The sequence below is a fragment of the Molothrus ater genome, chromosome 4 (assembly GCF_012460135.2).
Source record: "Molothrus ater isolate BHLD 08-10-18 breed brown headed cowbird chromosome 4, BPBGC_Mater_1.1, whole genome shotgun sequence".
NCBI classification, from domain to species: Eukaryota; Metazoa; Chordata; class Aves; order Passeriformes; family Icteridae; genus Molothrus; species Molothrus ater.
In genome coordinates this window covers 23,930,714-23,943,633 of record NC_050481.2, presented here as the reverse complement: position 1 = coordinate 23,943,633, position 12,920 = coordinate 23,930,714, and positions in this window count along the sequence as shown.

Sequence of the window (12,920 nt, the reverse complement as noted above, 5' to 3'; positions counted from 1 at the left end):
TTTAAAAAGCAGTTCACCCATTTTGCTGGTCTCATCTGACAGCCAGAGGTGATCTGGGAGAAGAAATGGAAGTGCTGGGCTGGCCCTGTGCCTTGGTTGGTGAGCTTTTCTGTGGGCCTGCTGTGCTCAGCCCATGTGTTTGAGAGCACGTGGCAGCTTGCACAGATGCAGTGCAGCACCAGTGCCAGGAGTTTGGGGCACCCAAAATATGGGTGAGGGGAAGGCAGACAGTGCAAACTGGGTACCAGTCCATTGACTTACCTAGAAGGACTAACAGATGAAAATAAATGCAAATTCTGAGTGTAATCACTGGCCTGATATGTCATGTTTACTTAGTGGATAAGAAGAGGAGAACATGGCACTAAGGACAACTGCAATATAGTCATTGACTACTTCAGCTTGAGAGATTTTTCCAGTGGTAATTAACATATTTAACCTGTTTCTAAAGATTTACAAACATTAAATGCCACTAAGCATTCCATGCCACGAATTTCAAAGAAGCTGATGTAACTTTGGGAGCATATATTTCATCCATCATAGCACTCCTGTCACTTAAATGGCACTCAATCCACTTAAAATTGCAGTGATTATGGAAGAACATCAAGTTTCATCAGCAGTGATTATGCTGTGATTATCACACACACACTTCTTAGGGCTTCTTCTGCTCTTATGCAGCTGCCAGTTTGCAAATACATATTGAGGAAGAGTCTTTGGAGCTCCGTAGATAAACCTGGCATTTCCATTCCATCAGTCAGTCTTTTCAGTGTGTTAATTTGCACTTTGGGCAGAGAAATTTAACTCTTAAGAGTGATTTGGAAGAGGAAAGAAGTTAAAGTCTCAGTGAAGACCTTCTCTAGCTGCAGAGGACTATAGTGGTACGGAGGTTTTGATCAGCCACTTTGCCTGACTTTCTCATCAATGAGACCCTTTAGAGGTAGCGAACCACCTTTTCCAGGCAGGAGGATGGAGATCTAAGTAATCATCTCTTTGTAGAAAAGTAGGGAGGAATCTCTTCATTCCCTTGTTTACAACTCAAATGCCTGACTTTACCAAAAATTTTAGCCTGTGTATTTCCTTGGGAAGAAAATAGCAGGGAGAGATGAAAATGGAAAGCCCAATCCAGACCCAAGTTGCTGTCAGTGGAAGAATTTCTGCTGGTGCCACTAATCTTTAGATTTGAAGAAGAAAGTGTAGGAACTGGGGGAGAGGACAGGAAAAACAGTTCATTGTGGCCAAAATGCATTTCCCATGAAGTCGGTAATAAAGCTAAAGCACAGGAGAAAATATGCTACTTTTTTTTTTTTTTTTAATATTACTGTAGCTTTAGGAGCCAAGTTTCCAAAAGGACTCAGCTTCCTGCAATTCCTCCTGAGAAGAGCAGTGAAGCTCCTTTGAAAGTATGAATTTCATACAACATCTGTGTCTGATGTACTCCCTTCCCTCTGCCTGTCTTTTTGTATTTGCCTTCCATACTCTAGCAAACACTTTGAGCAGCAGGAATTCTCTCTCAAAGAGTGGGAAGTAAGCAAATGTAACACCACATTTGCAAAAAAGCAAACCATTCACTTCTAAATCCCACCACTGCACACAGAGCCCAGGAGTCAGGTACACAATATTCTGGCTGCTTGCTTACTAAGCCCTCCCTAGTTTTTTTCCCATTATTTCTGAGGAGCACAGGTCAGTTCTGTGATTTGCAGCCTGGTTGCTTGAAGGATTCCATTGGCAGCAGTCTGGGCTTTCTGAGCAGACTTTGCCACTTGGTCCAGCCCTGCAGGGGACAAGAGTCTGTGTAAGCTGTCAAATAAGTGAATTTATAAGGCAGTAATCCATGTGTGATGAGCACTGGCTGATCTGCCTTGCTTTGATTATTTTTTGCTATTCAATATCTCCAGCTGCTTGCAAACAATCTGTGCACTCAAACTGAACCAATACAGCCTTTCAAAATTTCAATCTATATATATACCTGCACATTAAACTTAAGCAGAGCAGGCTAACTTTTCTAGAAAATATATTGTCTGGGAAAATATTTACTTGAACTGACACTTGATATATTGGGAGAAGACAAAAATAGGGGTTTGTTCTCTAGTTTGCTAATTCTACTGGTCCTGAAAATACCACTGGTTGTATTCATTGCTGTTTATGTTTACATGAAGTTGTAGATATTAATAGCTGTTGTTCACATATGTTCATATCTAGACTGCATGCTTGAAAGAAATGCATTTCCTTTCTTTAATGAAAAGAAGGAAAACTCTACTCAGAGAGGCAGATTTTCCAATACATTCTTTGACTGCTGCAGATGTATGCACTGAGGCAGGCAGTAAATACCTCTTAGTATTGATCCTGGGTTTAACTGGTGAGTGACTTGAGCAGGTTTGACCTTGAGAAATGGCATACATTGAAATGACACAAAATCCTGACCTATGCCATGGAGAAAAGCAGATTTCTCCTAGCCCTCCCTGGGACTTAGCACTCCTAGGTAGCTCTGCCCTCTATTCAGCAATATAGTGCATATATGAACCTTCATGCTGGGTCACAGTATTTCAAACTAAGCCAGGAAATGGGGACTGTGTTGTAGCTTAACATTCACATCTAGTGCTGCACTCTTGGAAGAATCTTATTTAAATGCATATGAGTGTGTATGCAGGAATGGAAGGAGAAATGGAAAGAGTGGAGCCTTCCCTCTCTCCAGACATCCTGTGCTATCTTCTGTATCCTTGCATTTTAGACTTGGTCCCCCTCTCCTCTTTTCTCTGTGCTATTATTGAAATGAATAGACACTCCTAGGTATTTTTTGTTTTGCTGCTTACCTTTTACCATGCCTTTTGAATACTTGGGAAATGGACAATGTAATATGTGGGATTATTTAATTCTGTGCCTTCAAAGTTTTTAAGGGTGGAAATTTCAGAACATTGCAGGTTAATGATCATTCATTTTCCCCTTCTAAGCTTGAAAACACAAGGTCTTTGAGAAGTGAAAGCCTTTGCTGTCCTTTCTTCTCTTGGCATTTCTTGATTTTATCCAGATTCAAGTATATAAAAAGGAAAGAACCCCAAATTTCTGTTGTTAGTGGTATGTTTTTAGACATAACCCCCCCAGAATTTATTTAGAAGGCTTTTTTTTTTATTAATCAACAGAAAATCTGACCATCTGTCAAAAGTGACATTTTCTTGGATAGCAATGGATTTATTTATTTACTTATTTTGAAAGTTCATTTTTTATGAAGGAGGTTTGTTGAGTTGGAACATTTTTACAGCTCCTCTGAAGACTTGGTCATGAGGAAACTCACAAAATATCTGGGGGAAATTTCATAAATAACAAGAAATGAAGCAACTCCTCTGCGATGAAGCAGGAAATGAATGCTGGCATCCAAAGTTTCTGCTGTGCTAGATATCCTGGGAGGATTATTACTGTTTTATCCCTCTAAAGTTGGAAAGCAAAACAAACCTCTCCCAAGAGATCAAGTTTAAAACACTAGATTTAAGTTTTGTTGCTATCTGTCCGTCTTGTTATTGGTTTATTTTAAATTCTGTTTAGGCAGACAGTGCTAGAGGTGTTTCTGTGCTCTGCAATGGAAAGAAACAATTTTTGCTGTGAAAGCCTACTCAAACTACCACAAAAATGGTGATTAGAACTTCACAATTTCTACATCAAGTAGTTGTGCATTTTATTGAGAAATGAGGAAACTCCAGTCATATCTCCCTTTTTGGCAGGATGACATTGTGAGCTTTTCAATTTGCCTATCTCAAGAGATCACCCTTTTCAGCCTGAAAGTCTTGTTGGCCATCCTTTCTGATGGTCAGAGGGTGCTGGCAGCAAAAGCATCATCTTTTGTTAAACCAGCTAATATAGTTGAAAAAAAATTGTATGTTTTGGGTAAAAGCTCTTTGCATTGTTAGAGGAAAGGATTGCTGAAAGTCCACTTAGAAGTGTACCAGTTAAAGTACATTTGAAAGAAAATATTACACTATAGGCTGGTGTCTAAAGCAAAGCAGGAGCATTAGGAAAGACAGGTGTCTTTATCTCCTGGAGAAAAACAAGAGGTCCTTTACAACTTGTGAAACAAAATAAGGTTAGAAAAGGCAGAGATTTTACTGTTTCATAAGACTAATACCATATTGAGTTTTCCAGTTCTTGTACAGCTGTCATTCTTGTTCTCGTGTTTGCTCTTGGAAGGCATTTTGCATGGCTCCCAGGTGGCTCAGAATTGACAAAGCATCAATGGACAGATGTTTCTGTGTGTCTTCCCCCATTAGCAGTGTGTTCTTTATCTTGGAATGGTTGTGTAATTCGTTTCTAGTGCAGGTTGCCTCAGCCATAATTGTATCAAGGTAGTTATAGTAGCATAAGGGAGTGTCTTCCTACTGATGCTTTCTGTTTCTTGGCTTAAATACCCAAGTTTAAATACAAGAGAAAATATTTCTCTGTCTTGAAGAGCATAAGTTTTAAACTGGCAATCGTTTCTGTTTTAAAAAAGTTTGAAGAAAATCATGTCACAATTTCACTGTATTTCAGTTATCTGAAGCAGTGCCGATGGTTCCAATATTTTAGGGAAAATGATGTGCTGCAATAGGGAAAAGAAGATATATTCCTTGCTTTTCCAAGCTGCATATATTCCCTCCCCATTTATTCCTACTGCAAGGTTCTGCTACCTCTCCTGTTTGTAACTATTGTGCTTTCAGACTAAATTTATTTACAGTAGAGACAGATCTAGCCATGCTTATGTTAGCACTGGTTTAAGTTACCCCCTTTGGGCATTTCTGAGGAAGGAGGAGAAGCTTTGTGCCTTCTCAGCTTTTGTTTTGCAATGCAAAACATGGCAAGTTATTTTAGTTTCTTGTCCTCAATTAGGCTGGCCACTAGCCTCATTCAAGTAGTGCCCTAGTCCATATGTTTTTCTGTCTTGGCCACAAGAGATTGCAGTGGCACTTGAGCTCCCTCCTGCTTCCTAGACTGTGCCCATCCCATGGGAGACCTGTCCATCATTCACTGTCACCTCTGCAGGTTTGACTTTCTAACAGCACCTTCAGACAGATGATTTGAAATCATTTTACAAACTGCCTGTCCTCCTGAGGCTTTTTCTGCCATCATTTCACACAGTGAAATCATTGAAGGTGTTATCACCAGTGATCCTAAATTACTGCCCAGAAACCTGCTCAGCTCCATCCCCCAGGCCTTTTTCCAGATAATTTTGGCTGCAAAATGTGCCAGCTTAGCCATGGGATGGCAGTTCATTCCAACATCATATTATCAGCAAATCACATTGGTACATTCCAGAAGTCACACAGAGGCTATTAATTTAAATAATAAAGAAAATTATTCCCCTGGCCAATTTTTACCTTCCAGACTGGTTCACCCTTCCCCAGTGCAATCTGTTACCTCTTCATTGGTTTCATAACTCCTTTTAGTCCCTCTGATAATCCACATTTTCTCAGTTTTGAGTATTTCCCCTGTGATATTATAACCAATGCTTTATTTGAAGTTTGAATAGTCTCCATTCTTGTGCAGCCTTTATCTAGAAAATGAGTTATCTTTTTAGAGGAAGGTACCAGCTAAGTCTCATATGATCTCTCTTTGATAAGTTTATGCTACGCTTTTCCACCTTTTTCTGTTTGTCTACCTTATACTGTTCTTTCCTTCAAAAGTTGTGCCTTTGCTGTCAAATTAATATTTTGTAATTGCCTCCAACTCACACTTTTCCTCACTTCCATGCTCAGCAGATTGGTATTTTTCACTCTGTGAAGCTACTGTGAGTTGCCAGATTTAATAAAAATCCTTTCTATCAGCTTAGTGCTCTCATGAGATTTGTTAAAAAAAATAAAAAGGCAGTGAAAGTAGAGGGCAAGCCCATAGTGGCACAGGAGATAGAGCCAAAAGAGGTCAAGGAAGTGGATTTACACTCCCTGAGCTAAGGAAAAAAAAAAATCCCTCCCCTCTGTATCTACTACCACTTGAGGATATCTTCCTTGCTCTTTTGAAGTCCTCAGGTGAGGACCAGTTGCTTCAGAATGTTCTCACCTGAGGACTGAAAGGACATAGATTCACCAGGAATAGGTATGTAGTGTATCCATTTCTGGGGCAGAAACAAAACAGTACCTGCCCTGCCAGAAACCAAGGTGTCTCTGAACTGTGGTGGGCCCTATTCCACATCTGGACAAGAACAGCCTCAGGGGTGACAGCCAGGCTGTCCCCAGGCCAGCCCTGCATTGCAGCTGCCCAAGAGTTTTGTTTCACACTGGGCAAGTGTGAACCTCTTGCAGCCAGGTTGGCAAGGTTCAGAGGGACACAGGCTTCTACCCCCAGGTATTCCCTGTCCTTAAGGAGTACTCTGTGCTGGAAATTATGATTTTGTAAACAGTCCGGGGGTCTTTTCCTATGGGTTTGTGGATGCTCTGTGGAGGAGCTGCTGGGCACCTCCTTGGGTTTTTCACCACTGTTTGTTCTGCTGTTGTTTTGAGAGGGCAGAGCACTGTTGTGCTCAGTGCTGTATAAACACATCAAAGTGATTCCTGCTCTGGGGGATTTTTAGTCTAGGGAGAGGTACTGGGAGAAAGCATTTATGGATAGTGCTCAGAAATGGAGTGTAGCAAGTATTTTGCAATAGTCACCTGCATGGGGCAGAAGTGAGAATATAGCTCAGTAACCATGACTTCCAGTTCTGTACCTTGATTTATCTATAGAGGAGCTTGTACTTTAATTTTGTATCCCTTTATCCCTTTTCTTTTTCAGATTGATGATTTAAAATCTCCATAAATTAACATACATCAGTAAAAATTAATGTGACTTAATTATCTTCCCTGCTTTTGCAAAATGAGTTTGGCCTCTGTGACCATCTTTAAATGATCACTGCCTTTCTGACTTGTTCTGTGAGGAACCAAACTCCAGTGGTGCTAAGTCACATCCAAAAATTATAATAGGCTTCCAATGCAGAAAAGGTTTTGAAAATCCATTGCACAGAAAATTACTAGTTGGGAAGCAGCAAAATTCAAGTGTGTCTTGGTTAATGGCCTGCCTATTCCACAAGGGGCATGAAAAAATAAGAAAGCATCAGAAGGTGAATTTGAGATATAGTAGAAAGGGTTATAATTGGAAAACTACATTGCATCTCCTCCATCAGCTGATCAACCATGCCTCTTAGATGGCCCTAGAATCAGCATTATTTTGACAGTAAATAATTTTAGGATTTTTTTTTAAATTTTCTGCTCTCAAAAATAGTAGAATATTTTTGCTTTGGCAAGTGTTGATTCTGTGCTAATATCCATAAAGGCATTTTGTCGCCAGACTTAGTTGAACAACAACAAAAAAAACAAAACAAAACTTTTTTTATCAGCTGGCTTCTGCTATCCATGCTTAGATAAAAGCTATTTGGGAAACTTTTCAGAATGGTTGTATTTTTCCTCTGCAAAATACAGATTTGTCAAAACAACTTTTTTTACTGTAATGTATTGGTCTGATATAGTGTTCTGTGCAAAGATTCTGCCTAGACATCAGATGAGATGAAATTGTGTGACCCTCATTACACCCCAGAGCAGTCACCAGCCCAGTGTTTGAGGCACACAGAGTTCAGACTGCCTACTTTTGCTCAAACTCAGGCTGTCCTTTGATCTGCCTCTCCTCCTTGCTACACTGCCATGTTTTGTTTCTCTCTGTTTTATCGCTTTCCCCAGACCATGTGTCCTAGAGCTCATGGTGGCCTAGGACATTTGCCCAGATTCTTGTCCAAATGATTTGTTATCTATTGAATGGAAACAAGACTCTGGAACAGGACATCTTTCCTGGTGGACAAAGAGGGAGCTGGTATCCAGTAATTTTTACTGAAAAGTCTCATTCTTTGCAAAAGTCAGTAGGGCTCTTAATGAATCCTCTGGGTGAGGTGCTCTGGGAGGTCTGGGAATTTAAACCAGTAGAGGAAAAGTAAAAGGCAGCATGATACTGCGCTGTATCTATTTTATATACGCTTCACTAGAAGGAAAGCTACCCTATATGAGACATTTTTGATAGCGAGGAACCATATAACAGGAGCCAGGAGCTGGAAGCTGAAACTGGAAAAATCCATCCTCAAAACAAGATATACTTTTTTTAGAAAAAAACAAACCCAAAACCAACAAAATCCAACAACCCCCTTGCCCCACCCCCAAAATAAACCACAAGATTAATCATTATGACTGTTTCCCAGAAGATATAGATCTTTATGGACTTCAAATTTGAGACAACTTGTTACTTTGAAAATAATCGGTCTACGTCTGTGCAAGTTTTAGAGGAAGATGGGAGAACTGCTGTATGACATCTTCTGTCCATGATAGAGCTAAAATTAAGAGTTCATTCCTGAGTGCCACTTTATTCCTAAACTTTCAGTTACTCAATCTCCTGTTAGTGTTTAGGTACTGGTAATGAAGTTTTATTGACGCCTTTTAGACTTTATCAAGTGCATATTTATTCTGTGTGCTATGCTGAAGGATCTAAGCTCTCCAACAATAAAATCTGCAAAAATTGATAAATGCAGGCCTGAGAGTAAATGTCTTTTGCATGGTCAGTTTGCCTTAATTTGTTTGTTTGATGTTTTTTTCTTTGCTCTTGTTTTGCTTGAATCTGATTTAAATGCCCAATGCTAGACATATAATTGAAGCATTTTAGTCTCAGACATAGAGAGTTGTATGCTTTAACACAGTCTCTGCTGCTCCCTGTATCTCCTTGCTCACACAGATGCTGCTTTCTTGTGTTGTGTCATGCAAAACAGAACACACCCTGTGCTGTCACTATGGGGATGGAGCATTGAAGGGACTCCTCCCCAGAACAGGGGAAACAGGTCTCCCTGTCCTTGGGAAACACTGGCTTCCACCATAGCACCGGTGCCCAGACAGAAAATGCAGAGCTGGCTGGGAGCAGGCGGGACAGGAGCCAGGGGATGCAGGAGTGCCCTTCCCTTGCTGGTCACAAAGCTGTAACTTGGCATAGTGGTGCCACCAGTGCAGCCCCTGCAACCAGATGGCAGGTGGGCTTGGAAGATGGAGCTAAGCAGTAATAAATTATATCATTACTGACAATCTCTGCATAGAGGGGATGATGGTTTGGAAAGGGAGGTGTTGCACCTTACATGGCAGTTTTGTGCTAGCAGTCAAAGAAAAGAACCTGCAGATCTGTTTTGTTTGGATCTTCTTTGTATTTAGCATGGAGGACCAAACAAAACAGCTTTGTGCCTCAGTCATGATGTGCCTCCTCCTCACTTGAGGCGACACAGTCATCCAGGACAGTGGGGTTCTTGGCCCATTCCTGATTTGTGGGTAGTAAATTTCAGAAGGAGAGACAGTTTGAGTGAGCCTTGGTGCTGTTACAAAGGCTGGCTGTGAATACCCCACTTTCGTAAGATAAGAAGCACTTTTGCTTTGTGGCACCAGTTCAGCCTCCCTTTCTGTCTCCAACTTGTTCTTCTTGCCTTGACCTGAATCCAGACATCCCCAACTGCTCTTCAAACTGTCTCATGAGTGTCAGCTCCCATGACTTCTCCAACAGGAGGGACTTGCAGGCAGGGAACCAGCTTTGCTGGGAAGTTTCAGACACATCACTCATCATAGCCAGGCTGCTTTCTACCTAGCATGAAAGATGCTTCCTACCATGCAAGAAATGGGAGACAGCAGCAGGCTCAGCACAAGCCTGGACTAGTGGTGGGTGTACCGAGTGAGACGACATGTGAAAGAGCAGTTTGCTGTTCCCTTGATGTTTTAGAGACCTTTCCCAGCCACTGCTACAGGGTTCAATTTCAGTAGTGATGGACAGAGAATTGAAGCAGTAAGAAGAAAGGAATTTATGTATCTAAAGTAGGATTGGTGATTACTATGAAATAATTTCTGCATGGTATGTTTTCATAAAGCTAAAATTCTGAGTTTCCTGAAAGGTAGAATATTTGGAAAAAGGAGTTTTGACTAATTATTTCAAGATAATTAAAGCCACCAATGGCTTTAAAGATCTCCCTTCTGCACAAAGGAAATATCAGGTATTGTTTGGTTTCTAATTTAAAAACAGAGTTATCCCAAACTAACTTCAACACTCTAAGGGCTGATACTAAACTCAGTGAGAGTAAGATGATAATCTGCACTTTTGAATGTTAGACCAAACCACTGGGACAAGAGAAATTAGGAATTAGATGCATGCTATCAGCCAACGTGACTTTGAAGAGTTTGTCCTGTCTGCATGATATACAGTTTGTTGTTTGTTTTAATCAGGAAATTGGTAAGAATCTGTTACATGGTGGTGCAGTATGACTTGATACCACAGTTCAGATTAAGTGTTCTGCAGAGGTATGTTAAATATGGAAGATATGGTAGAAACAAGATTTTTCCTAGTACGTTTTTATTAATAGCTTCTGATGGAAGGATAAGTTCAGGCAAAGACTAAATGAGGGAAGGAAAAGCAATACAGTATTATTTGCACAAGCTATTGCAGTGGAAAGCCAGGATAGTGAGGAACTGGTTGGAGAGAGGTTCAGTGGTAGACTGGAAGGAGCTTTTCTTCATTGTGCTGAGCTTATATTCTTTTGGTTTTACTTCTATGCATGTTGCAAGTGTTTATTAGTTAAATATGAAAAGAAATAATATTTTATAATTTTCCTATAGCTTGAACTAGTTGTTTTGGTATTGGTTTTGATGCTATTGACAGTGTGCTGCTTTGAATAGGGTTAAAACTTCTATTTATGTTTTATTGTGATCTAAATTGCCTCACATTCTGAAGATGAGGCAGCTTGTAATGATGCAAGGAAACCAGGCTGCAGACTTACCATTTGTGCCATTTCTGTGTTTTGTGTTTTTGCTATGTATCCACATGGGTCTCAGTCAGTATGAGTCTGTGCTCAGCTCTGCTGAAGCCAAGGTTCGCTTCAGCCTGTCTGCTCAGTATTGGCATTCTTGAATTTTGTATAGAACATTGTACAGAAGAGACCAAGTGTTTAGGTAAGAGAACTCCTGGGGGCCACTGCATAGCCAGAAACATGAACTGGTTCAGGAGATCACTTTGGTTAAAAACAGAGGAACAGAGGAATTTTCACAAGGTTCTGATATGTTCCCCTTCTGATATCTATCCTGTTCTTGGTGTTTTCTGGGTATTTGCTCAGGAGACAGGGTGCAAGGTTAAATGGAGCCAGGAGTCCAAGAGGACTGTACTGTCCTACAGTAATCTCTTCATTTGAGCATGGGAGGGTTCAAGTCTACATGGGGCTGTGCAATGGGTGTATCTGGGCTCCACAGGTCATGGCCCTCTGCTCCAGAGTGGTAACACTGAGCTGAGTAAACTGGAGCCAAGGAGCTTGCTGGGTACTGCTGCTGGTGTCACCAGGAAATGACCTGGCTCCCTGCCTGAGCATGGCTCAGCTCAGCCCTGGCACACACACCAGCTCCAAGAGGCGCTTGTGCAGTGCAGGTGACACATGGGAAGGAGATGGGTGGCCCCTGATCATGGGGGATGTCACCCTTGGGGATCCTGGGATGGCTCAGTTTGGTGGGCTGGAGTTAAATGGGATTCAAGAGAGCAGACATCAGCTTCGACACTGCTGACTGGAAGTGCTGGTTTAATGGTTTCTGCTCAAAACATTTTGGTCTGATATTTTATTTTCTGCATACATTGAAAAACAGGGGTATTTGAACATTCAGATGACTCAATTTACTGCATAAGACAGTTGGCAAGTGAATTTGCCAAACACTATTTGGATTTGATTTTTATTTTAAAATGTCTGTTAAGTCACCACTACTGTACAGGAGGACTAACTACAAACCCTTCCTATATTGTCTATGCCCAGAGAGGGAGAAACTGCAACTACTTTTTCCAAAAAATCTGAATTTAGACTATGCATTTGTCACTCCTGTGCTACTAGATGTTAGTAGATTATTGCATTCTTTCCAATTATCTGAACAGCCCTCAGGTCTTTTGAAATAAATAAGATGTCAGGGTTTGCTGACTCCATCAGGAAAGTCTGTCCATTTTTAGTTTTAACTATAAAATATGCACCTTAATCTTCAATATCATGTAAGTTGCCATTATTATCTCAGAGTCAATAGTTCCATTAAAATTTTCTCATCTTTCCAATGAGAAAATAGCTTAATTTTTCTCCTTGCTGTTTTGGTCTATATGGAAGTCACACAAGGCTGAGAAAACGTCCTCTGTGGAGCAATGTGTTCAATGTGCAGTAGATGAAGTGTGGCTAGTGGGGAATCAGCTCCCACTAGCCACACTTCATCTCATTCAACACCTCGCTGTGGTAAGAAACACTGTCCCATTTGATAAACATGGGCTGTTTAAGCAGCTGAAATCAAAAGAAACTATCTGCCATGTTAGTCTCTATGGTATTGCATTCTTTTGGTTTTGGTTGTCTGGTTTGCACACAGCTACCCAAGTAACTTCTGCACAGGCTCCCTCTGTGCTGAACCTGAAATCTTCCCGGTTAGAACTATCTTTTTTCCTTCTTCTGAAATGGACTTAGCTTTTCAGTCTGCCTTTTCTTGTTATGTAAAAACTGACATGTTGTGAGGAGGTTTTAAATCAGGACTAGCCAATCCTAATTTTATTAGGAAAGAGGAAAGAAATTAAATCAGACTGCCTGTCATGAAGAGGCCCTGGACAGAAATGGCCTTGGCATATCTGCATTAGTAGAATCACTGTAGTGATCTATGCTGGCTCCAAAATCAGCTCCACTTTTTCATGGTGAAACATCACACATTTTTTGTTGTGCTCTTATAATAGCATGATTACTTTACCCACTATAAATCTTAGAGAGACTTTTGGATTTTGAAAGAGAGAGATATTTTCAGAAGGTACCTGATTTCTTCTGATTATGTGAGGCAAGTGCCATACCATAAATTATCCTGCCTGATATATCAATGGCAAACATTGATTCCAACTGCAAGGGCATGTGCTGCTTATACAAATGTCTGACACTG